The sequence below is a fragment of the Adiantum capillus-veneris genome, chromosome 3, assembly GCF_014529385.1.
Source record: "Adiantum capillus-veneris isolate H3 chromosome 3, ASM1452938v2, whole genome shotgun sequence".
Taxonomy (NCBI): Eukaryota; Viridiplantae; Streptophyta; class Polypodiopsida; order Polypodiales; family Pteridaceae; genus Adiantum; species Adiantum capillus-veneris.
In genome coordinates this window covers 56,140,946-56,164,930 of record NC_140933.1, presented here as the reverse complement: position 1 = coordinate 56,164,930, position 23,985 = coordinate 56,140,946, and the positions used below count along the sequence as shown (strand labels likewise).

The 23,985-nt window shown below is 39.2% G+C and overlaps 2 pseudogenes; both read left to right on the top strand.

The window, feature by feature from the left end:
- Positions 1-20,789: 20,789 nt before the first annotated feature.
- LOC147460956 (uncharacterized) lies at positions 20,790-21,231 on the top strand (annotated as a pseudogene).
- Positions 21,232-22,570: 1,339 nt separating this feature from the next.
- On the top strand, positions 22,571-23,197 carry LOC147460955 (uncharacterized; annotated as a pseudogene).
- The last annotated feature ends 788 nt before the right edge of the window (positions 23,198-23,985 follow it).

Genomic DNA, 23,985 nt, shown 5'->3' with positions numbered 1-23,985 from the left:
AGTTGCTTCACGACTATGTTGCGGACATGTCCATAGCCTTAAAAGTGACTAACCAACTCAATGGGCAGTGTAGTCACAAAAATCAGAGATTTCAGAGTCGACAAAGCACAAAGTGATTCTGGCAAGACCAAAACTTTACCAAATTCAATTCAGGACTTGTTTTAGGTGTATAGAATGTGTTTAGGTCAAAAATTTTAAGTTTTGCAAGAAAAAGTTGATTGCTGTAAATAATCGCAATTATTTACTTTTTCACTATTTTTGCTTGAAAGTTGCAGCATCATATCATCTATCACTTATACACACCTAATACATGCCAAAAATCAAGTATGAGCCCAAATGATCACATATAACTTGGAAAATTTCCAAAAAACGCAAAGAAGTCTTTGCAAGCCAAATTCTGAGTTATGAGCCACAACTCTTGATCCAAATCACCTCATATCACATACACAAGGTCTATACAATGCCTAGAACCAACCTATACCATAAAATATCCATTTTGGTAGCAAAGTTAATGATCACGATTATTTATTTTTTGGCCAAAATGGTAGAATTTGCAACTTTGCCATCATACATCCAAAGTACATGATGTGCTCAGCCCACTAGCCAAGTTTGAACAAATTTGGAGCTCAAAATCTCAAAATCTCTTTACCTCAACTGTTTTAGAGACCTAAAGCCTAAATCTGGAACCATTTTCATCCTATGCATCCAAATGAGCCCATATTTCATTCAGAGTATCTATTTGGTATATACTTCAAGCTTGTAATGCCAAGTTTGCAAAAAGTTGCAGAAATTACTCAGCTATAAATAATCGTGATTATTTACTTTTGTTGCAATTTTTTCTTTGGACTTTATAATATTGTTCCTTGCATGTTTTTATGCATCTATGCATTTTCAAAAATTGATTTGAAGCAAATTCGACCAAATATTGTTAGTATTTCAAGTTGAAGGACCTTTCAGAGAAAAATCTGTCACGTCTGCTAACTTTGACACTCTATTCACTCAACAGGATCCAAGAAGGCCAAGAAGAAGCTCAACCAAAAGGAAAAGTTGCAAGAGCTACCAGCATATCAACTAGACCCCGATTCAGTCAAGAATGCAAAAGCGACCTATCTCTCAAAGGAGCAGCTTGAAGAGCACAACACCACAACCCGAGGCGGTCACTTATCAAAACCTTCCTATATCATGTGCGTTCAAGAGGTTATTAATAATACCTCAATATACATACTATATTTACACTACGTGTCTATTTAAAAAAACCCCACCCCCCTCTGTATGTATACATTTTGATACATTTTGATCTTTTAATAATCCTCTCCGATTAACTCACGTGATAGCATACACATTCTAAAAAGTGACTGCCCCGGGCACCACAGTGTTCACCGACAGATTCAAGAGCGAGGAAGGACATCAGGTAGAACTGCAACTTCTACCCAAAGAAGTATATGATATCGTTGCAAAGCCCCAGACCAAAGAAGCCAACAGGAGGCTTGGTCTCAGAGAATTTTACGAACAAGAGCCGTGTGGGTGGACTTCCAAAAAGCTTATGAGCTTTTGTCCACGATCAAAGAAGATGGAACCGCTCAGATTGCAGACCCACAAGGGAACAAGGTTGAAGTAGTGATTAAAAAGGAGTTAGTGGTAGAAGCACTCAAACTGCCAACAACAGAAGGAATGACATTGAGGGCAAGAGATAGAAAGACGGCAGTTACTTTCACCAAGGAAACCGCCGCTACGACATTTCTCGACCTCATCCACAAACAGGTGGAAGAGCCCGCAAGGTTGTATCATCAGCATTTCCACTTCCTTGCCAAAGGACCGCCAAGGTATACAACACCAAATCATTAGGTTGCCACAACCTTTACACAAGTTCTCAAATCAACCACTAGGCAACCAATTGACCACGCACAATATGTGTTGTCCACATTGAAACGGACAAAGAAAGAAGGAAAAATCACTTATCTGGGTGCACCAGAGGTTTTGACAAGGATTGCTTACCATGCCATCGGCATGGCCGACAACTTCTCGCCTGCCTCAGATAAGAACACTTGGATAGTGTCAGCACAACCTTCTTCGAGCTACAAGATCTGCCAAGAGATCCTACAAGTCTGATGAAGTCTGCTGAAAATAGCCGGAATGGCACAATAATGAAAGCTTGGATAACGAGGAAAGGAGAGCTCGAATTGAACAAATGAAGAGAAAAGCCATGGCAACACACCAGGTGGAACCTGTGAAAAAGCAAGACAGATTTGAAAGAGCGAAGCACTCTTACGAACTCATCCGCCAAGCACAAGGTAAAGAGCCAGCAAAGTGGGTGCCCATAAAGGACCAAGAACCAAGTATCATACTTGGAAGTAGGTTGATGATCCTACGAAACGAAGACTGGCAATCATACCAGGAAGTGAGCTTCCTTTAAGCTCACAAAACGGGCAAAGCTGGCATGAAACGAATACTGGAAATAAAATGACGATGTCATCTTGCAAATTAATGAGTATGCTAAGCAAATGCAGAACATGACTGAACGACTTCACTCATCAGCAGCACTAAGTCGTAGCACAAGGGCCAAAGAATTAGACACGGTGATTGATACACTCCAAGGGGAGTTAGACGACCGACTCAACGTCATCACCGTTTTGCAAAGGCAAGTGCAAGATTTGAAAGCGGAAGTTGAACAATATTAGCTCGCAAGAGATAAACAACAGAAAGAAATGGAGGAGCTTGGAGATTTTCTTACAAAATTGTCAGATGCATGCAAGGCAAAAGATGAACAGCTGACAGAAGTCACAAACGAACTTCTAACCACGGCCTTGTCATTTCAAAAGATTCAGGTTCAGCTGGATGTAGCCAATGCCTCCCTACAGTACTCGGAACAAAGAATAAATGATCAGGAAATTTTCTTGTGACAAATCAGAGAAAATCCCGCAGTGCCCTCGATCAAAGGCACAGACAAGGTCTACAAGGCATTAGAGAAGAAAAATAAAGACCTCGAGCTGGAGCTTAAGTTGGAGCAGTCACAGCTCAGAGACTTGGCTTTGATGCGGGTACAAAGAGAAGACGAGCTGCTGAAAGAAATAGTAGAACTTAAAAGAGTCAACCATCTATTGAGAGAGGGACGGCCGAAAACCCAAAAGGAGGCAGGCACTTCAAAGCAGCCCCATGTAGAGATCCCCTCTATTTCATTTGCTGAGATGGAGACGAAGCCAGCCGAAGAGCTAAGTGGTGTGGAAGAGTTTCAAATACACATAACTGAATTAGACACAGTGCCAATGGTCCAGCTCTCAAAGGCTGAAGAAGATGCACTAAAGGAAAAAATTACACAAGAGGTAGATGAGCAGTGGAAAGCAACAACGTATTAGAAGCTGAGAGTTCTTCACTCCGTTAACATTACACAACTCACTCCCAATCAAATCAATGCGCAATGGCACCAATAATCCCTGACCTATCCTCTGATTAAAGTGGAGCTGCTACAAGTGAAAGAAAGGCTTTACACCGACATGCAAGTCGAGGGTACAGATCAAGACCATCCAAAGTGGAGGCTGAGTTGGTTGAACAAGAATCCAAGGTACTTGATTCTGTTCAAAGATCACATGCGGCCCTGCAAAAGGATCCAACTTTCTGTCCCGTACCACGAGTAATGACTTGGAAAGCACACGAGGCACTACTAAGAAGCGGTCAACTTGGCTGAATTACCCAAGATTGCCTGCTCCAGACAAGGGACCACTAACGGAGGAGTACATGGTGAAAACCCTAACGGGAACCATGCCCTTCTTCTGAAGTCACGAGATTTATCATGTGCAATGTTATACAAAATCTGCCAACTGCTACTCACATGCATCAAAGTATTCCATGAGCCAGAGCAAGCAGGCACCCCGTGGATGTCATTCCTCGAGGGTAACAAAGGGTTGTGCTATGATCTCAGTGGGCAACCTCCCGAAGAAGTCCTCTATGGCTTCTACGCCAGATGTATGTTTTTACCATCTCACAATATGCTGGCGTTCAAGGAAGCGTTCTACACAAGGCTCTTCACTTGGCAAACGAAAATATTTCGGCCAGTGATCATCAGCAACCTGACATCATGCTTTGTAGGCTACTCATTAGTGGAGCTGAAGAACAAAGTCACCATGCAGTTCTTGCAAGTGCCAGATAAAGCGAGAAAGATCAGATACCAAAAGGCACTCAATGCGCTTAAAGACCATCTTGCCAGCCATCAACTTGAAAACTACTTCAGCCCATAAAGTTGTGTCAATGGGATGACACAGGCAAGGAGGGAGGGATGTTAGCAGCAAGCTAACATGGATACCACGAATACCATTTTTTGGAGCTCTTAGTGTAAAACACTTATTATTTTTGATAAATCGGGAATATTGTAACTCCTATTTTTTGGATAAACCTTGTAATTGATGAACCGGGGCTACAAGCTTCCAGATTGTATCAACCTATCATTACCTAACTTTACTTAGAGATCCCAAATTATTAGTTTTGACCACCAAAAACCTTGGCTAAGGTATAAAAATCAGCCTTTGTAAGTTATTTGTAAGTTTTGGATAATGAATATACATTGTGAACTAACAACGCTCACTTCTCTCCTTCTCACCCTTCCTACTCCCTCTCTGGTTGTCATATTGCAGTCGCATTTGTTGCATTGCAACCGCAGGTAAGAGCTCCACGCATTGACGTAAACACATCACAATATTTTGGAGCTTTTGGCATCGCCGACTCGTGGCTTAATTTCATCATAAGTAGGAATTTATACTTCAAAATCAAAAACTAAGTATAGGCGGGTATTGGGGCATCATTGCTAAGCATCTAGGTGCATTTTGGGTCGAAAACGACTAGGTCAAAAATCCATTGCTGTTAATAATCGCGATTTTGGCACTTAACCTAAAGTGGGGTTTGAGACCATAAGCATGTATGCTTAGGTCGTATAAAAATGTCCTAGAAGTTTCGTTACGTTTAGACGTCATTTGATTCTGTAACGGATGTGATTTATTTGTTGATGAGCGATTGGTTTTTGGTGATTTTAGTCACTTGAGTGTAGCTTGAGTTAGATGCGAGTTGTTAGTTGTTTTCCGAGAGATTGACAACCTCTTGTAGCCTCTATGCACTAGTCGAGTCAGCTTTGTCCAATGGATTGACAATTTAATCGTGGCTCTCGCTAAAGCGGCAATAAGATAGCATAGTGAGGTTAGACACACGTCCCACACACTCAGACTCGGAGTCCTCGCCATTCCTCTCTCGCATACAGATTACTCTCCTCAAATCACTAGAGACCAAAAACTCTAGCTGATTATCCACGATAATTAGATTAATCTCTTTTTAATTAGAAAAATTATACTAATTTACCTCTATTTTCTTAATTAATCTAGTTAATTAAGAAGATTAATCATCTTTACATTAAAAATTACTCTCTTAACTCTTAATATTCTGTTGATTACTTTGATTAACATTAGGGATATTAATCCAATTAATTATTAAGCCATATTACGGCTTAATTAATTTTTTTAGTCTTTAATTAAGGGCAATTAGACTAATTAAATTTAAATTCATATAATAGAATTATCAGAACTGTATTTTTTGATTAGATTTTTAATTAATTAGGCAAAAAATAGATGTTTTTAATTAAAAACTAATAGAAAACCTACTTTATTAACTCAAATATTCTGAAGTCAATTATCACAATTGAGAAATACTATTAGAAACACGGGGTAAATTACTCGTTAATAGATAACTAATCTAAGTATTTAATGAAGCTAAAGTTAGTTTTTTTAGCTAAAAACTAAAGGGAAAAATTAGTAAATTATGCTAGATAATTTGGTGCTATTTATTAGAGTTATAGACAAGCCGTGATAATTATCTTAAGGTTAGAAAATTAATATAGCTTTTTATCTAAGTCAAATTAGACTAATGCTGGCTAAAAATTAAATAGAGAAATTAGTAAATCATGTTAGATAATTAGGTGCTATTTATCAGAGTTACTTTACATTATAAAGAAGCCAAGATAATTATCTTAAGGTTACGTAATTAATATAGCTATTTATCTAAGTCAAACTAGACTAATTCTAGCTAAAATTTAAAGGGGGCAACTAGTAAATCATGTTATATGATTAGGTGTTATTTATCAAAGCTAGTTTACATGATAAAGAAGCCTTGATATTTATCTTAAGGTTAAAAAATAAATATAGATATTTATTTAAGTCAAATTAGACTAATTCTAGTTGAAAGAGAGAAGAAAAAATTAGATAATTAACTTGAAAAATTAAAAATTAATTTTCAAAGATAAGAAATATCATTATTTACTCGTGATAATTATACCATGGTTAATTAGTCAATTAGAAAGTTATAATTGACCAAAAACTCTCTTTTTAGGTAAAGATTAATTAAAATAAATAGACTTTGTGATCAAAAGTTTCTTAAAAAATTACAGTAAGTGTAAACCAATGATATAAAATTGAGGAAATGAGATATTTAAAAGAAAATAAATAGAATAAATATTAAGTTTAAAATAAGTGGATTTTAAGCTTAAAATTCAATGAAAAAGATATAGAAAATTATAAGAAAATTAGGCAAGCTCAGAAAGCCCTTAGGGAAGCTTTGGAAAAAGTTATAGGAAATTACTAGATTAAGAATTTACTACAAATTTAACCTTGATTGGGTTAAAATTGAATACAAAGGTTAAGTCTGGCTTTGGATAATTTACCTAATGATTAGACGTCGTTTTTATAAGGATAAGAAGTTATGGCACCTAAAAGGACCCGAGCCAATCCTATATCTGATGATGAAGGTGGAGCTCCAAAAAGAACTAGAGCGTTGTACCACGATGAAGGCGGGCCTAGTAGTAGGTCTACTGATGTGAGTGTACATGTACCGGTACTACAACAAATGCCAGATCAGTCTGTTGAAATTAGGGTTGCAGAGAAATGCACACAGCTTAGAGAAGACGAAGGAAGCTCAAGGCACACAACTGAAAGTATGTTACCTAGTGTGCAATGGAAAGATAGATAGCCCTAGAGTGATGGGTGTATATACAATGCACGGGGGAAAAAACCTCCTAAAGTGGGAGAAAATGCCCCAGCGGTCCTAGTGTGTTTACACACATCACTACCACATGTATATGGTAACAAATCCCCCTTGGAGTGATGCACTGAACGAGAGCTAGGCACATGAGTAAAGGTCAGTTCCATGCCCTGAGGACATGATTAGTCCACAAAGGGGAGTAAGCCCAAAGCTTTGCAGAAAGCTTCAAACTTCGCACAAGACAATGCTTTCGTGAAAAGATCTGCAAGGTTGTCCTGTGTTGGCACATAAGCCAAACTAATCTCTCTTGCTCAGAGCCTCTCCTTGACATAGTGGTAATGCACCTCAATGTGCTTTGTACGAGCATGAAAAACTGGGTTTCTCACAACTACCAATGCACTTTGACTGTCAGTGTAGATAGTGTTGGTAGTGTCTTGTCCAACAACCAAATTAGCCATAAAGCCATACACACGCAACCGTAGCTGTGAAGACTGCCGTGTACTCAGCTTCACAACTAGAAGTGGCCACACTAGGTTTCTTCTTTCTCAACCATGATATACATGAGCTACCACAAGCATGAAACAAAAACCACTTGTGGACACTCACGTGTCAAAACAACCAGCCCAATCTGAGTTTGAAATAGCATGCAAGTCTAGCGGCAATGATCCCCCCTTGGGATAAAACAAGACAAGATGTAAAGTGCCACTCGGCCCATTGGTACAAAGTGGGTTTACAAGCCGAAAAGCAAGCTGAGGTTGATCGCCATAAGGCGCGACTTGTTGCAAAGGCTATGTGCAATAGATAATGAAGAAACTTTTTCTCCCACTTGTCGTATGACTACTGTACATTTTCTATGTGCATTAGTAGATCATTTTGGTTGGGATGTACATCAATTAGACATTGTTACTTCAATTAGACAATGTTACTTCTTTCTTGAATGGTGAAATATTTGAGGAAGTTTATGTAACACAGCCTCCCGGTTTTGTCAAGAAAGGACAAGAGGATAAGGTGTGCAAATGTAACAAAGCTTTGTATGGCTTGAAGCAATCTCCTCGTGCTTGGTATGAGAAGGATGACACTCATTTGGTCAAACGAGGCTTTTGTAATAGTCCAACAGAAAGCACATTGTATGTAAAGCATGAGGGTGATGTATGTCTCATTGTGGTTCTTTATGTAGATGATATGTTGATCATTGTACCAAATAAGAGACATATTGCTGAATTTAAGGCTGATTTGAATGCTACTTTCAAGATGAAAGATTTGGGGATGTTGCATTCCAAAAAGCACTTACCATATGTGGCTTGGAAGTAACACCCTTTAGCCTTAATATCATGGGAGTCTAGCTCTAGGCTACATAATGAAAAGCACAAGCCTCTTAATTAGAAACTACAAAGAAATTCCTAACTCTCGTAGGTCACACTTAGGATCCATCTATTGACAGCTATAAAGGAAGACCTTAACCTTTTAAGAAAAAGAAAAATATTTGAGAATCTTACAGACATGAGGAAGAGGATGGGGTCTAGGAGAGCCTATTTATTTTCCATGCGATTATAGAGATGATTAACATTTTGACAAATAGATACACACCATGTGTCTCTTTCTAATGACATTTGTGTCATTTGGAATCAGAATCCTATGGTCCTAGGTCCATAGAAATCCAACATATCCACACAATATGGTATCATAACCCTATGTTCTTCAGGCCATAAGACAAAAAGGTGCTCTAATTAGAACTCACTACAAAAGGTATCCTATGACCTCAAAGACACTAAGCCTAAAATATAGATTGTGCTCTATTGTTTGTTAAACATATTTTGATTTGCTGTGAGTTGGGGTGCAATTATTCTAGGGCATGTTTTGAAAATGTTTTGCTAATATAATATCATATTTTAGAAGGTTTTCTTCTCATATTACATCAAATATCTCATTCAAAGTGGAACAATGATTTGATCAGCTACCAACATCTTTCAAACAAAAGAAAAATTTCATTTAAGAAATAGCTTCAAAAAATCATTAAATTTTGGATTTGAGAAAGAAGTGGTTGGGAAAGTGACCTCAAGATGAAACTACATACAAGAATGCTCCACAATGTCTTAGGATTGTTTATTGATCCATCGATAGAGATCTTGGTATAGGTAATTCAGCTAGAAGAGTCGTCGCCCATCTATTCTCAACTACTCAGTGTTATCAAAGCCCATGAGTAACTACAAGCCAACTGAATCATACATGGTGCATACAATGGAAGCAATGATTTTTAAAATATGAGATGTCCCAGATTTGATATGTTAGATTCTCACAAAGGTTGCAAAGATGATCATCACATGAATTAAGGAATTTGAGGACATCGAAGCTCAGAGCACCCATGGCATAGTATTCCTAGAAGACACACAAGCAATAACATGGAATCTTGAAACAAAAGCCCCTAATCACAATATCCTTGTGGGAATGTATGTCAAGATCATGTTTTTACCTTCGCATTATATGCAAACTTTTGAAGCGGCATTCATCACCGGCTTCTTTGAAATGGATTCTACTATTTTCAACCCTCTCACCAAAAATACACAAGCACGCCACATCGCCTATCAAAGTGTGCTCCTCAACGACCCATTTAAGGACCTATCTATTCAAGCGAACATAGCAGCTTAAGCTGAAAATTTTAGAAGAAGCACAAAGACTCTCGAAAAATGACAGTTCGACTACTTAGATCAAAGGAGAATCTTGCACGAGGATGTGCAATGATTAGGAAGGGAGAAATGTTGGTGGAATCATCTATTGAGCATCCTTCTACTTAGTTACACTACCACAAAGCCCTGATTTTGATGTACTCACACGTTTTTTCAAAAAGCTTTGTATAAAAAAGAAGTCATAATTATTGAGCCACATTTTTGTACATTCAAGTTGTAATTCTTTTGTCCTGAACTAGAAAGCCATGTAAGCAAACCATTGGCCAAGTGAGAATTCGTAGGTATAAGGTTCAAATTTCCAGTTTGAACGCGCTTTTGATAACATTATCAAAAGTTTGGAAAGAGCTTTGTACGTATGCCTAAGAGTGGCAATTTAGTAGCTAGTATCTTGTAATCACTCTTTCTCAATCTCTAGTAATCAAAATTTATTTCCAAAAAGTGCATTGTGTTCCTTGTCTCTTGTTCTTTCATTTCAATGTAATCATTCTCAATTTTGTTGTGGTTTGTGACTATCTATCTGTGAGATAAATTTGCATTTGAGTACAAAAATGGACCATATTTTTTTGACATTTTGACCATAGGAGAGTGATGTTAAACCATAGGATGACCTTTTTGGATAGTTCTATTGCAATTTTTAGGACTTGGACCATGATGGATCGGGATTTTGGTGCCTTGATGGATGACCTCTAGACTTTGTAGGATAGTGTACCTAGGCCTATTATAGCTTTTTCTAAAGCTTTGTTTCATTTCAAGTTCATTTGGTCGTTGAAATGGTGTGATGACCTAGAGTGGTGAGACAAGACATAGGTAGATTTTTTAGAGTAGATAGAGCTAAATTTGCTAGTGCTAATGATAGCTTAGTTCCATATGTTCACTTACTTAGGTTGGCACCCTCAAAGAGTCTTAATGTCACATATGAGTCGCTTCCCTTGATATTGACATTATGTTAGTGCCAGACAGCTATGTTACAGACGTTCAATTGCGGCGACCTACTAACAGTGTACAAGCTCCTCCTAATCTAATTTTTTTTGTGTTAAGGATAGTCTTGATAGTGTGTAGCAAATGCAATCAATTGTTATGAGGGTGTTACTATGCTTGTAGATGTATGCATTTATGTATAAATACCAGTATATGTGTACAAGTGAATGAGTCATGAATAATGAGAAATATGTATATGTAGTGAGGTATTTTTCATGAACTTTATCATGTTTCTCTCTAGCATATCAGTCAGTGATGCCACGCTTAAAGGGTTAAGTGATTAATTGCTATCATTTCCACCCACGAGGTTTGTCTCATCCGGAGGTATATATTCAAGAAAGGAAAAATGTTGCTTCTTCGTATATTTCGTGATTAAATACTATTTGTGATATACAAGATGTCGGGATTTGAGGGTTATGCGATTTTATCACCAACGTGACTATTACAAGGTTCATCAGATAAGGTAGTGTACATTTGGACAAGGGATATAAATATTGCATAAAATATGTAATATGATCGAAAAGATGAGTGGTATGATCAATGTGTTTAAGGATAAGATGCACATACATTTGACTCTCCGTTATTGTTAATGCATCCTTTGGGATGTCTTCATGGACATATGCAAAAATGAATCATTCCATGTTTAGTTAGTATATTTGTCTATTTTGTGCCATTCTAAGGCACAATATTGGTGTAATATGGATTACATAAATGGGAAAATTTTGCTAACTTAATTACTGTTAAGTGTAAGATGCAAATTAGCAATCACCTTTTATCTTTAAGTTTGTTGACTCCATTTATATCTCTAGATTTGATGAACAGTGAGATCATTTGCAAGCTTCTTTGATCTTTTATGGAGCAAGCTTTGATCTTGTTCATTGTAGTACCAAACACTTTCCTAGAACATGATGTCTATGAAGCCCACAACCTTCACTATGTCTAAGAATTGTGCTTTCTATGGAACCAAATTCCTCTATGCAAGGAATGGTTTCTAATTGCATACTGTAAACGGTATTTTCTTGTACAATGATGGTGTAACTACATACATGATTGTTGACACTAGTGGATGCCGCAAGACTTCACACCTTAATGCTCTTGGTGGCATGTAGCACTATAGAGAGAGAGGAAGAAGAGGGGGGCGGGGGGGATTAAATTAAGAGCTACTTTGGCTCTTAGAGATTGCAAGAAGTTTTCCCGATCAGAATGGTAAACAACACTTCCCTTTTATAAAGCAATTAATTGTAGAGTTAATCACTGATAGATTAATGCTATATGATCATTTAATACCCACAGTGATTGAAGTATTGGTAAAACATGTGTTTTTCTTTTTTTCCATGAGTTCTAGCTACTGCTTTGACATGCAAAAGGAAATTATGGCAGCTCAAGGACTTTAAAGTATTGTGAAAATTGACCACACAAAGGCCAATCAAGTTCTACTAGGTGAGTTTAGAACTCCTTTGAAGCAAACCTACTTCCTTTTGAAGAACTCAAATGGATTTAGGAAACAATGATCTAAAGTAAAATGAGAAGATTGACAAATTCATTTGATTTCCGCTTTAGTTTTCTCCATCTCCATATGTAATGACATAGGCACTGCCATAAAGAGAAGAGAGGTGAGGCATGTGCATGTGATAGAAGCTTTAATTTTCTCCATCTCCATCTTCAATAGCATTGAAGAGAAGTCCATGTTGACTCCAACTATTTCAAAGACATGGGACAAATCAATCCACTTCCCTTTTAGTACAATGCCAAAAGAACCCTAGATCAGTAGAGTGCACATTGCTATAGATGAAAGAAAGACAAGTTTTACTCTAGCTTTTGAGAGGAGACACTCCACCAACACTGTGATTTAGTCTTGACAAGTGGTTAATTAGAAACTTTATTGGAGAAAAATGAAAAAATTGAAAGTTTCAATTATGATTAACGGCACAAATATTTTGAATTCACACACCCCTAATGCACTTTATGGATTGAGATAAATATTACTACATAACCTTTTGACTATTGAGCCGAAAGGAGCGACATAATCTTCTACTTGAAAGCCTCCGGAGCCACTAGAATTTTCACTCTTGCCACCTCTTTGCCTTCTAGGACAAACACTACGGTAGGCACAATGCGCACCGCCATCATCTTTGTAGACTCCTACATTACAACAAAAACTAGCTTAAATACCAAATAAACCATAAATCAAGTTGTGTTTGGTTGAACAATTTGGCCATGAGCATTATGCTACGGTTAGACTCTTGATGTCCAAGGTTCTAATCCGCTCTTGAAAGTTGAGACGTCCAAGGACTCCTTTTTTGAGCTCTTGGATGATAGTCCAAGAGCACTCTAGGGTGGATGCTAGTGTTGTTTTTGCAAATAAAGTGCTACATGGGAGTAATCATGCTTGATATTGATGCAGTCGGAGGATATTTTCCCATAAGAGCGACATGCATCTCACTTGAGAAGAGAGACGTCGAGATGCACAATAAAGATCCATCTTGGGTCAGATCCTCTCAAGCACATGGGTCACGAGTAGAGATTTTGTTTAAGAGGTCTTTAATTTGTGAGATGATGTGATATTGAAGGACACTAGCTCAAGGTTTGGTCCAAAAAAATACATGTAGTTTAATGTTCAAAGAGAGATACTCTTGGGATCTTCAATTGAAATAGGGCAGCCACATCATGGAGTAGTTTCTTGTGTTAAGAATCAAATACAAAATTCAGTTGAGAGCAAATCAAATTGAAGTGAATAGGCCCTGCCAGTATTTCTGAAGGTCGCATTAACTGGAATCTCCTTGGATTCTTATACGGCTTTAAGGTGAAAAAGAGGGGCAGATTGCACGTGAGAGAGAGAGAGAGAGAGAGAGAGAGAGAGAGAGAGAGAGAGAGAGAGAGAGAGAGAGAGAGAGAGAGAGAGAGAGAGAGAGAGAGAGAGAGAGAGAGAGAGAGAGAGATCTTCTTATTAAAAGCCACAACTTTTTTTATTTTGGAAAGATGTAATCTCACTCAGGGATGTTTTGACCCTGCATGACAGAGTCAGCCCAAGCCTAGCGGAGCGCAAACACGTGGTTGTAAGGAAGAGGCAGGTGCAGTGCAGTGAGGAGCCGAGTGGAGGGTAGGGTCTCGGTGCTTTAGTCAATGGGATTGGCCTCTCTCTCCATATGCATTGTAACGGGGCATGTCAACGGTGCCTTATGAGGTGTTTCTGAGGTTTAGTTGGTAGGCGTTGTTTTGTGGAGCGAGACAGAGAAATCGGATGGAGGAGGCAAAGCCATCATCGCTAGCCCCTGGTGAGAGATAGAGAAAGAGAGAGAGAGAGATAGAGAGAGAGAGAGAGAGAGAGAGAGAGAGAGAGAGAGAGAAGAGCCAATGCCATTCTCCAAATCCAGAGGGTGTTTAGAAGATGGATGGCACGTGTTGCAAATAGCAGGTAGGGGAGAGCTTGGCAAGCGCATGTGGCGATTGGAACGCGAGCAGGTTGGTTTGGGCAGCCAAGTTGTGGATGCGCAGAGTCCATTTCCATTCGCAACTGAACATGGCCCAAGGGTTCAAAGATTGCAGGTGGAGCATCCCATTGAAATGCTTGCCATTGCGTCCAGGCAATAGAAGGCAGAGTGTGAGTAGATTGGCACATACCGGGTTTCTCTATGTATGTGGCACACTGCAAGGCATAAGGTGGGCGTAAAGAAGGGCTACGAGTTGAGCTTGCAAGGGTTGGGATGCGCAACTCGAAGTTGTGGGCTAGTTGTGCTGCCTCTCTCTCTCTCTCTCTCTATATATATATATATATATATATATATATATATATATATATATATATATATATATAGATATATATATATATATATGTATATCTTTCATACTTCCAAGAAGGATAGCAAAGTGTTTGTACTCTTTCAACAACGGCTGCCAAAGAATCAATTGGAGTTTTCTGAAATCGTGTTGTGAGGCAAGGTCACGTGGTCGCAGGTCCGACGGTCGCCGCAGGCATCTAAGAGTGTAACTCCACAGGATCAAATCTTCTAGTAAATTCTAACAGTAAATTCCCGCAATAAACTTTGCCAAAAGTGACCAAGTCTTTTGCACACCTCTCTATGGCTGTAGAAGAATCCGAACCTTCTACTCAATGTTAAATCCCATAACTTAAATCCGATCAAGTATATAAACATAAAAATTTATTTAACCTTAGATCCTCCACTGTCTATCTAGATAATAGGTCAGTAGCATCTATTCCCTCCGATAACTTAATGCATTTTATTAAACTTACTGAGATCCTCCAACATGACAAAGCAGAAACCCTAAAAAAGGGTTATCACTTTGATCACCTTGGCTGTGTACAAATAAATATAGAGAGTATAAATTCCTCTAATTATTTAATTAGTTCACAAAAGCCCATTTCTTCTACTATTGTGCATAAATCCCCTACAAAGTCTAGATTTATGCGAGTAAAGGATTGCCAACATTTGGAAACCTTTGAGCAAAAAGATCAAACCTTTTGCAGGCATTGCTTAAGACTCATAGGAAGATTAGACTCTTCCTCCTTTGCTTTTACTATACAGTTTTGCATGATCGAAGGAAAAGATTTTATTGTCTCTGATACAGATAAAATCTTTATAGCCCCTTATGTAATTATGCATGATCGAAGGAAAAGATTTTATTGTCTCTGATACAGATAAAATCTTTATAGCCCCTTATGTAACTATGCCTGATCAAGCAAAACCTCGCCCTGAATTGCTTCAAAGCAATTACCATACTGTCAAGTTGCATTTCCTTGAAAAGCAATTGAATGACTTGCATAAGTTAGTTATTGAGTCAACTCATAAACTTTCTCATATGAAAATTCAATTACAACAAATGCTTGACAACTCTCGCTCCTCTGTACATACAGATTTAATAGTTCCCTCTCCCCTTGAGTTACCTTACTTTTCATTTTATAAGCCCTCAATGCATAATCGCTCTGGTCACTCTCGCAAAAATTTGTCCTTTAATGTCATGACTGTTAACCAAGAACACGATAGTTCTTCAAACATTGAACCGGGGTGGGAAGACTGCAAAGCTGCGGAGCAGCTTTATTAACATCCCACGAAGTGGCTTATCAGACGAAGATGATAGAGATCTTTACACTCTAGCTTGTTGCCACAAAAATTGCAACAAACTAATTGATAACGCAGGAAAACCTCCATCCACACAAAACCCAAAGTTGTAACCATAGAATCCACCGACTACCAATGGACTGATGACCAACTCGATCCAATATGGGATATGACCAATGCAGAACATAGAGTTGGAATTAAAGATTATGGTCCAGCATTTATCAATGGTGATTGGGATTAGTTTGATTCTTTCTATGATGAAAGAATTTACAATGGTCTTCAAGCAGAAATCATTCCTGACAATCTTCCATCTCCTCCAATAGAAATTGATAATCCTTTTTCTCAGGAAGAGTCAGAGATTGATGATTCGCAAGCCGACATCCCTCTAGTGCCATTACACATGGAAAAAGATGAACCTATGGATGAAGCCTCTACTAGTGCAGCCCAAGCTTCTAAACATCCCCAATTTGTGCAAGGAATTAAAAAGGTAGGTGACATTACCTTTTACAACATTGATAATTTAGAACAAGAGGACATCATTCTTGTTTTAGAATACATGCATAATTGGATCTACCAGCAAATGTTATTTGGGCGAATGCGACAACAAACTACAGTCGAAGCTGCAGTAAATGGTTTCACGTATCCTCAAAAGGTGGTGGGAAATGCTACCTCCGGAGATCAAAAACTCTATCTTATGACCTGCTGGTAATGCGTCGCCTCTATTACTACTAATAGAGAGCATCTACAAAGAATTCATTGGACATCAAGAAGATCAAGCATCGCTGGCCTTACAAGCCTTTCATAAGGCTCAGATCTGTAATTTCTCCTCTATATGGGATTTTTGTATTTATTGCAGAAATCTAATATATAAAGCAGGAAAATACCATTCTGGAGAAATCAAAGTAGAATTTGTGCACAAGCTACTAAAAGCAATTACAATGCTCCTTATTGAGAAGCTGGATAACGAAAATCTAAATCTCCAAACAACAACTCTTGTAGATATAATCCAAGCCCTACAGGTGGTTATACAGGAACTTTGTATTCAGAAGTAGGCACAAAAGGAATTGAAGGATTCCAAACCTTCAAAGAAATTTCTGCAAACAAAATTACTACTCCAAAGATTTTGGATGCACAGACAAAAAGAGAAAATGTTCTTACAAGCATTCAAAGAAGGGAAAGAAGGAGAAAAACTATAGAAAGAAACCCAAGCACAGGTTTTTCAAGAAAGGTAAGTCCACATCTTCCAAAAATGACAATAAATGTTTTATTTGTGGAAAACAAGGTCATTGGGCTTCTGAATGTCCAAAGAAGAAAAAATCAGTAGCATTCAAGAATATAATTCTTGAAGATGGATATAGCTACTCTGAGATATCCTCCTCTGATATCTCTGATTTTGAGTTCAATATTGCTCAACTTGAAAGCAAAGTGCCTTCAACAGAAGAAAGCAGCTTCGACTCCGACTCAAGCTTTCAAGATTGCCCTATTGCAATGAATGTCATGAGCCTAGAAGACTTCATGCCAATTCCCTTCAACCCTCAACAATGGAAAGGTTTTCCAAAGGAAAACAACAGTTCCAATTAGATGACTAAGCTTCAAGCAATTTAGATTCTTCCTTCGAATCTGAAAAACCAGGTAAGAAGACCTCTTCAAAGCATACTTCCAAAGAAGCATCTACTTATCAGAGGCAGCTTAGAAATTCTCTACGTGAAGCTGACAAATCTAATGCACCAGCTTTAGAACGAATGGTCATTCCAGCTTTAGCCACCAAAATGAAGCTAAAGCAAATCAAAGCAAGTGAGCCTCTCTTCAATCACAACTTCATCAGTAATTTGGTCTCATGCAAAATCAAAGCTCAACCTCTCCAAACTTTTCCACTGAGGCGGTCTGGGGCGGGAAACAAGAAGAGTGGCCTCTAAGCACCCTACTAGGCTCCCATGCTGCTCAATTGGGTTGGGGTTGGAAAACAACAACAAACACACACACAAACCCGCAACCTAACCCTACACAAATTTGGGGCACCACATAGTTTTGGATGCGAACTAGAACGCGTAAAGAGAGAGAGAGAGAGAGAGAGAGAGAGAGAGAGAGAGAGAGAGAGAGAGAGAGAGAGAGAGATAGTGCTCGGGCTGCTTTGAAATGTATCGGCCGTGATCAAGCTAACACAATTATATATGTAAGAAAGAAAGAGAAGGGGGAGGGGATGCTTGTTGCATTAATACCTTCTTACAAATCTGTCACGACCAATCAAAGTGAGATTAGTATTTGTTCAACATAGCTTGCGTAAATTACACCACAACACATCACAAGAAAAGCCACCCCAATCACTGTCTTAAGGCCAAGGGAGTCCTCTCCACCCTGTTTCCCTCTTACATTATGTGGAATTTATGGCTGAATTGATGACAACACCCAGAGACAAGCTATCAAGAACTTAAAAAAACACCAAGAAACTTACACATCATTGTTGTCCATTACTTCACGTTGGAAGAGAGACAAAGTATCCAAGCTTAGTCCAAATCCACCCTCCTTGATTCAGCAAATGTTGGGCTTACACTAGTAGGAGAAATGATATATTTCCTACTCTCCATTGAATGATCACTCTCTCTTTCAATGGCATAGAGTTCCCTTTCTAATCACCCCTAATACAACACATGCATATGCATAAGACAATGAGCTTCCACTCAAGAGCTCCTTCTAGAGAGGTTGAGCTTGGCTTCTCAAGCTATAGCATAGTGCTCTTGTTTATGGCTCCCCCATTTTTGTGCTAGCTACACCCTTCTTTTATAGCAATTTTGAGGGCTAGGTAGATTTTCAGCACTTATCTAATTTCTTTTGCTTGGAATTATCAAGAAGTTGGTATGGGGATAGATGAAGAAAAGAGAGAGGAGAGAAGTGGAGGTGATAGAACCTTTTCATAGTAGGTTAGTGTTAGTAAATTAGTAGAGTTAGTATTTTTATTGATTTACAAATGGAATTGGATATTTACAATGGGAGTATCCATGTAGAATACAAATAAGGAAGAAAAAACTCTTAATAGGTAAGAAAACATGGATTTCTTACAATGTTGATGCTCCAAGTGTCTTGAGTAAAGTCAATTTTGACGCTTGTTGACGGTCCACTAGCTTTGACGGTACGTTTTTTCTCCACTCTTGACCTTCCTTGAGAGCCAAGGTAAGTGACCATGAGTAATCAATCACCATGATGTTGCCCTTCAAGAGAAGAGGCTGAATTTTGTGGTTTTTTTTATAGATGTGGGTAATATGGATGAGGAAAAATGAGACTAGGTGGTCAATTTTGGAATGGAAGTGTGTGTAGGATACATGAGTTCACCATGGTTTCTCTTATTCTTCGAGGTTGAGAAGAAGGTGAGTAGGGTGCAGAGAGGAGTGGTAAGAGAGGTGGGGATGATGAGTGGAGAAGTGTGTAAGAAAGAGGAAAATGAGAAAGTGGAAGAGGGAGTGTGTCTGCATAGCATAGGCAAACTGGGGTCCACCAATAAAGTAAAACTGAAAAATTTGAGGTAAAAGTTTAGCTCACGCGATACAACTTTTGTTTGTATCACCTTTTCAAATTCGGGGAGCATGTGATCTTTAAAAATTCAGCAAAACCGACTATTTTTTCCACTGCACAAAGTCCTTGTGAGGTCCTTCTTTGGATGATTCTTTTGAATACCTCCAAGAGTGAGCTCCCCATGGTGCATGCATGCATGCCACATACCCTTGACCTTATTTGGTAGGTCTATCATTGAAGATATTGTTGAGATCATGATATAAGTGAATAGTACAACTAAGAAAATCAAATATTGAGGGGTCTAAAAAAATATGTATATGTCAAATATATATAATATAGGTGAAAAAAATATAAAGGGGTCAAAATAAATCTCTCTCATTATAAGTCTACCATAAAAAGATGAATATTTTTGGTGGTCTAATTTATGAGAGTAATAGAGAATAGATGTAGAAAGGAAAAAATCACAATAGTGAAAAAATATACACATAAATAGAACTAGTTTTTTTGGATTTTTGTTGGGATGGAGTTACACCAAAAATAAGAGAAGCTTGCATGAAATTAATTTTATATGGAATAAAGAGTATACAAAATGGTAAGAAAAAATATGGTAATGGTGAGTCAATGTACATAGCATAAATAACACACTATGGGTAGAAATATTTAAATAAATACAAAAATAATTACAAAAAATAATTTTATTTAGGCGCTGTATACAATGAAATATTTACAGACAAATGGGCCATAATATACTTATTTTTTTATTTTTTTTGGCTCAACTAGCCCAGTGACTAGCTAATTAAGGGTTTTTAAGAAGATATGGGAAAAGTCCCCTAACTCACACACGCCTATGTACAATGAAATGGTAGGGATAGCCATAGTGTTTGGATGATTTTGGTAGGGTGGGTTAACTCACTATGGCAATTACAGAGAGCCGAAAAATGGCTATCATTAGCCCTCCCCCAGGATGATGGTATATTCATGTACCATCATAGAGCATCTTTTCCAAAGAGAGTGCTTCAGAGTCCTTGACGAGATCTTCATTGTTTGGCCCCTGAGAATTTTGGCTGGAGTTACACTCATGCTTCATGTAACAATACTTACATGAGACAGATGCCCTTTGACAGATCTTTGGTAGATCCTTTGGTAGAAGGCGACTCAAATAGGGCTTCAAGCGATAACCATTTACCTTCCTGGAGTGCTCTTTCCCATTCAAGTCCATAAGTTGATAGTAACTTGAATTGAAAGCCTTCTTGACTATGTATGGCCCCTGCCATCTAGTTTCAAACTTGGCATCAAAACAATGTCGAACTTGAAGTAATATGTATTTTTCTTTTGCACAGGGGAGATGGAACGGTATGTGCCATACCAATCCAAGATTTTCCCCTCTATGGAGAAAGGTTTACTACCCTCATCTATATCGCTAATCACGAATAGAGGCAAGGTTTTCTTGACTAACAGGTTTTTCCCTTTGTCCAGCAGCTTGCCGCTGTCCAAGACATTTGAGCAGCTGAAGATTGGCCAACTTCAGAAAATGAGGCTGCAACTTTGCTTAATTCGTGAGCTGGGCAAGGAAGTTCTTGTTGAGACGAAGACGGTGCTTGTGCGCACTCCTCCCCTAGTGGAGAGTATCCTTTGCCTGCAAAAAAAAGCAGAGCACCATCTTAACACAACTCAACACTCAAGAGTGCATTGTAGCGAAGAACATCGTAGACACGTCAAGCCTGTTCCCCAAAGAATGATTGTGCACGCTGGCCATACCTGCACTGCTAACGGGATCGATAGCATGGCTTCATTGAAGCAAGGCACGCCTACACCTCTTCCTAGCTGCGGTTTTCTCGAAGCTCAGATTTGGGGGCGACCCAGCAGAGCTCGACACCACCAGGTGCGATGAACATTTGCCTGTAGGACATGGAGGAGACTCAACGAACCTGCACAGATCTGCACGAGTAAAAGAAAAAGAAGCATCCAATTAACCATAGCATTGACTAGTTGAGCAAAGCAAAGAGGGAGTAAAAAACATCCTACAAGCAGCACACTCGTAAAAGGAAATGAAGAACGAGGCGTAGAAACGAAGCTCTTGAAAGGATGTGAACAAACTTGCGCCAAATGTGATTTCTTTTTTGATGAGCAAGCAAGCAAGTTGTTTAATCTTGGAAAATGCCACGTTTCAAATCCCTCGGTAGGTTACATACACAAGAAGATTTAGAAATTTTCTCACGTAGGAAAACGAAGTCTCTCAATGTTTTTCATGCAATGAATAATATCATGAGCTTCTTCTCGAGAGGCAACGCATATGGAGGCCTGCAAACTAGGTGGCAAGACTGCGGGTTACTCAAGTGAAGATGATGATAAGGAGCGTCAGGTGGACCCTGCGGATTCACTCCCCTCATGCGATGGGGAAATGCAAGCTTGTGTAGACATGCATAAGTCAAAAGCTAATGAAGGACTGATGCCCGAGGCTTGGCTTTACTGGGCTTTGTGCGCTGTTGCAAGTAGAGACGCGTCAGAAAAGGTATAACTAGAACATAAAAAGGTTGGGGCTATGGGATACGGGAGAACCGTTGCGTGTGCATGATGCTAGTGCTATGATTAGCAAAAGCAGAGGGTCGTCGAGTGGGGTCTATGCAGGGTTAAAGGAACTGGAGGCAACACCTTTGGGGTTGACCTCAATGGGTATGCGCCTTGGCAGGCAAGGGCAGATTATGGCGAGCGTGCAATTGTGATTCGATGAAGATGTAATGAACCACCAGTTTTTGGGTTTGTCACTCGGGGCGAGGTGCCCGTTCTTGAAGTATTCACAAATTCTGGCCATTAAAAGCTGGGGTTTTCAGACTTGGTTTGACGAATTAGATGTGGTGCGGTTGGAGGGTTCAAACTCCCCTCGACTGAGGCGTCCCGCGAATGAGCGGACGGACAAGAATGTTATCTAGATGGTTTGGGCAGGTGAGCGGTGGTCAGTAGGAACTGGTGCCCTAGTTGTAATCATTGTACTCACTCGATACACGGGAGAACTGTCCATTGAATGGCAAGCATGGAGCAAAGTTTGGATTGAATTGTTTTTGAGGACCTTGAGCCTTCTGGCCTGGCTTGACTGGCCAAATATGATGCAACCAAAGGGCTGGCTGTCCCTTTAGCTGAGACATCCTGCAATACAGCTTGGTGATCTCGTCGATGGTCAAGATGGCACGAACAAGTGGAACTTGAACTAGAGAGCCAGGCAAAATGCAAGGAGGTAACATGTTATGGGCCGAGTTTGGTTTCAAACATGACAGTAATTGAGGGTCTTGGGAGATCGAGCCCAGATTTGTTGTGATGCTCGTGTTGTGGTATTGGGACCTTATGCTCACGGGGAGCAATGTTGAACGGGGCAGCCATCAAAGTCATGGATGGCGATCAGGGCTACCTGGGTTTGTTGATAAGGAGCCCCCTAGTAGGGTACTCGATGGGATTGAGCAGAGACTACTGAAGCTGAAGACATGTGAGATGACTGGTTTCTTTTTGAGAACCCTGAGCCAAGTTGTGGCAATGACCAATGGTGGCCCTCCGAGCGGGCGGCTTTGCAAGGTCTTCCAAGCAGGTGAAAGCAGGTGTTTGATGCTTTATGGTTGGGGCTCCGTGGCGGGGTCGCTGGCTCCTCTGGGCCACTTAGGTGGAGAGACAAAATGTGGGAAGAATGTCGTATGGGACCCGCGAGAAGTTAGCCAATGTTGTCATGCATTCGGTTATGATATGACCCGCATGCGTGGAGGTACTGAGATAACAACACAACGGAATCCGCTTGGCCGATGCAAGGCTAAGCTAGGAGGATTAGGGTCGTTTTAGGGCCTTGATAGACGGGATGCACAAGGACAAGCATCGCACTTAATGGATCATCGGAGGCTTGTTCAAATGCGGGCCACAGATGGCCTATTCCTTTATGCAAGATATTGTCATGGGTGATTCATGATCAGATTGCTAGTCGAGAGATGTTGGAGATGTAGATCATACTCTATGCTGTTTTAGAGCCCCTAATCCCCAATGCAATCTTTTGCCTTCACACCACTCAAGTCTAGCATTATTTGCATGCTTGCAACTGTCTCATGCATTTGATCATTGTGTTATAGCTCAATGCCACCTTTTCCTTATATCAAGGCCACTCCACATGCTCTCAAATTTTTGGTTTCACTTCTTCCACTTTTGTGGCCCCAAACACGTGAGTGACCTGATGCTTGAAGGTTTTGTTGTTGTTGGTTAAAGATGCCAATGATTTGTATAATGTCAAATGCAACATATATATGATGACAATGATGATGTTGAGCACTACAAGACAAAGAGACATTGTTTTGATCTCGCTGTAAACACTTAAACAGTTCATGTTTTTAAAAAACAAATGGGCCTTTGGAACAATGGCTCAACCATAACAATACCTTTACCTAGCCTACTAAGCCTCTAAATGAATTGAGGTTCAAGTAGAACCGAAAGTCTCTTCACAGCCTCCAAAGATTGTTGATCCTCAGGACTTAATGTTGCAACACAGCTAGATCCAAAAAAAATGGCCTAGAAGTGGGATAGGCCAAGAATTTGAAGCCTTTAAAACAGGTGCAAGAAATATTAAAGCTTGAGATGCAAAATATTGCCAAATTTTTGCCACTACATCATGTGAAAGAGCATCCACAACATGAACAAGCTACAAAAGAGCAGATCAATTAGTGAGAATGCTACAGATATACTAAAAAACAAAAGCAAAT